We start from the raw sequence: 4,026 nt of genomic DNA, 5'->3' as shown, positions 1-4,026 counted from the left end.
AGCTTTATTTGCTGTTACAAATCAGCAGAAAAATTCTTCTAAAAGAAAGGTCTTTAATCATAAGTTTCCTAAATTGTCTCCATAATTAGAAACTACATAATCTTCAATATTTTGACTTGATTCTCTTGACCTTTAAATCTGTGCCACATATGATTGCATAATATTCAATAGAATATTCTGCATATCTTGAATCTTCATATTTCAGCTTAGTAAGCGCGATGTCATGAGTTTCTGCATATGACATCTCATAAGACATGTTGTCATAGAGCATGTCTTAACATTCCATAGAAAATCTTGTTGTTGCACCTATTTTGTACATGTTTATATTTGCAAGTTCTATACATCCTATTACATATTGCTGCTACTATATTTTAGCCAAACATAAATGTCAATCATATAATTCAGAGCATTAACAAAGGTTTCTACCAGACCCTTAAAAAGTTCACTTAAAGGTTGTTAATAAAATCTTTGAGAATCTGAAAAGTTCAGGCAGTTGGGTTCTATAGTATTGATTATGCTGGGAATATAATTAAGAGGTTGTCCACTTGTGGAAACTGTCAATTCAATGGTAAAAAACCAAATATCCTAGGATAGTAAAAGACAAGCAACTTTTTGCTATGTTTGTAGCATAGATAGAATTCATCCCAGTTGCTTAGTATTGCACACAACTACTCTAGATAATATATCTGTTAGAGGATTATCAATTGTGTGGAAATAATTCTTTTATCACTTTTATTGAATGTTTTAAGAATCCATTTTAACTTCCTGAATAAAGCGCTTTGTTCTTAAACATCACTTTAACAAAGTTTGGTGCTTAACTCTAGATAGAGTATCATAATCTGTTGTAAGTTAGAAGTAGCTTCAGTCAGGGTCTGAAAAACTAACTCTAATGAAAAGTGGCTTCTGAAATACTTCAGATACTGAGACTTAAAAATTGATTATTTAATTCTTATAGCAGTTTAGTGGAAAACCATGATGTCATTTGATGTCACTTATTCCACTCAATATTTCATACTTTAGATCATTGTCTTAGTTAGAGGACACTTTAGTCTTATTCCAATTAAATGAGTAGTATATATATAATGAGAAATGAGAACAGTGAATCACAACCATTAAATTTTTATTTGTTGATTTTAATGAACTGGATTGGTTTCTCTTTCTATGTTGATTTAAAATAAATATTAAGGATCATAGAAAGAGAAACCAATCTAATCCATTAAAATCAACCAATCAAAATTTAATGGTCGTGATTCACTGTTCTCGTTTCTCAAAATTTGTAATAAAAAGGGATTGGTTAGAACCAAATGGCAAGGTGGTAATTATAGCATAGTTGAAGGGAAAATTAGACAATAATCTTTATTTGCATGGGCCTAAGATAGTTGGTAAGGATATTATACTATCCAAATCATATTTCTATTGTAAGAAGGAAGAAAGAAGAGCTTATGAGCAAGGGAGAAAGGAAGGAAGTCACATTAATCATCTTCAAGCTCCATTTTCGTATTCCATGGTGCAACTCCACTGAAAAGATTTTCCTTCTACATGTTTGGGATCAGAGAGTAATCGCATTTGAAGTCAAGGGGCTGAAGCTGATTTTGGGCATACGGGTTCCTTAAGCAATATTCATTCATGAAGCCATAACTTTTTACTCATTTCTCCGATTAAGGTAACTCTTGAAGTTTTGGATTCTACACAAAATTTCCTTTGATTTAATATATTGATTCATGTCAGGGAGATCCATAATAAGGGAGATACATGAGTTTGAAGTTGGCCGAGGAGTGGACTACGGGTTTGGTAGTGTTGGAAGAGGAATCTTAGCCAAATAGGAAGCTCGATGGCAGAATTAGCAATGTTTAAACATATATTAAATCCAAGATGAGTCCTTAAATAGAGACTTGGGGAAATTGTATGCAAGGGTTTGTAATTGAGATTTAGGAATTGTGCGAAATAATCATAAATATATGATACTAGCATGCTAATTGTGTTAATTGTTAATTACATTTGCTACTTGTTGGTTGTATTAGCTATAAATCGTTGTATGTAGGTGGATTAAAGGGGTAGGAGCCCCCATTTGCAGAACTGATGCGTTATGCATTTTTCTGCAGAATTGCTATCTCGCTAAGCGGGCTCAGGCCACTAAGCGAGTTCTGGTAGTGAAATGCAGAGATCGTGAGTCTGCTAAGCGAGCTCAGCTCGCTAAGTGAGATTTTGAAAGTGGGACATTATGTTTTGTATCTGTGGAATCGCGCTAGGGGCCTGCTAAGCGAGCCTTGCTGTACAGAATTTTATATCAGCTTCCCCTTAGTGCAGTTTGGTTCCGTAACGGGATCCGAACTCCTCCCCGACTATTAAGACACACCTAAAGGTTGTGCTTATGGTGAAATACAATATGTAATGTGGAATATGTATTTACCTACTTGTGTAAGCCTATTATGCGCATTATTATAAGATGTGAAAGCAATGTTACAGGACTACCTTGTTATTTTGCTTAAATGATATAATGCATTATGTACGATATGTCATGAACGTTGTTGGTATCCGTTGTTCCATTTGAACATTCGGATGTTGTTTAAATTATATGGCTCGATGAGAACATAGTGTGACGTATGCTTGAATCAGAGTAGGCCAAACTACTAGGTGGTAAGACGCGAGCCTTGAGAGATATTTCTTGGTGTTACCATTGCGATGTACCTGCGAGGTCTTTCAGGGCGTTTCCCAAAGGCGTGATACATTAGCGTTCTTGGTATGAGTTACACTCCTGAGCTACCATTGCGATGTACCTGCGGGGTCTTTCAGGGTGTTTCCCAAAGGCGTGATACATCGGCGTGCTTGGTATGGTGGGGATGTGACGCCAATTAGGCAATATCACTTAGGTTACTCACCTCTAGTGGTGCCACGTAGGCTACATCACTAGGCTCCTACCCGGATGGGCTTGTGTAGTCATTTAGATGTTTTCGCACTTGCGTGATTCATTAGCGTATAGATCACTGACGTGGTTGTGACGCCACATAGGTAAGGTCACTTCGTTCCCGATTCAGTTTGGATGTACTCGTCATTGATGAAATACCATGTAGGGCTCATCCGACTCATTTGCGATGGACTTGTGCGAGTCTTTTGACAACAGGCACTTGGTTATTCACCGAGGGTGTGTTGCATAACCTAGGTAGACCGGTTGTTACTACTTCTGGATTCCCCGTATAAGGGTATGATTTGCATACTTTTTGTGGTACTATTTGTGTACATGTGTTATGATGAATCATATGGTTGATGAATCATATGTTTGCTCCGTACTTGTACCGAAAGTGAGGATAAACCCCGAATTTATGGTTGGTTTGGCGTATAGATGCATGTACCCTGTAGAGCCGAGTGGACCTATAGGATAGGTGGACTCACTTAGATTTAGTAATCTCACCCCAATCGTCTCATATTTTTTCAGGTGCCGTTTAGTTGCGCTTGGTTGGTAGCAGGTTGGATTGATGACTTAGAAATGGTGATGGCTCGAAGACCTTGTTAGATCTCACTTTCTGCTGTGCAGATCCATTGTCTTTTCAAATATTTTCGTAGCTACATTTTTTTATTATTTTCTTTTATACTTCTCAATTGTTTTGGTTCTCTTAAATATTGCCATTGAGTAAATCTCTAAGAAAAGACAATTGTCTTGCATTACTCTTCGCTATATCTTTGAGAACCTCTTTTCTTACAAAATAGTTTTCATTTATTCCTTTCTCTCCTTCTGATCACTCAACCTGAGATAGCTTCTAACTATTTTTTATATTAAAGAACCAGTTAGTTGTCATCAATGAAAGGCTGGTTGATTTTGAAGAGTTGTTAGCCCTTGGCTATGATTTTCAAAGGGTAATCTCTTAACAAGGATGGTGTGGCTACTTTAGTATGCTTTATGGATACACTTACTCCAATCTCGTCAGAGATTTTTGGGTTAATGCTTCTGTCCAATATCTCAATCTGGAGTATGTCATTATTTATGAAGTATATGGTGTTCCTATCAACATTACCACATCCACTATTGCT

This window comes from Vicia villosa, unplaced genomic scaffold (genome assembly GCF_029867415.1).
Source record: "Vicia villosa cultivar HV-30 ecotype Madison, WI unplaced genomic scaffold, Vvil1.0 ctg.000835F_1_1, whole genome shotgun sequence".
NCBI classification, from domain to species: domain Eukaryota; kingdom Viridiplantae; phylum Streptophyta; class Magnoliopsida; order Fabales; family Fabaceae; genus Vicia; species Vicia villosa.
This window is presented reverse-complemented; position numbering follows the sequence as displayed.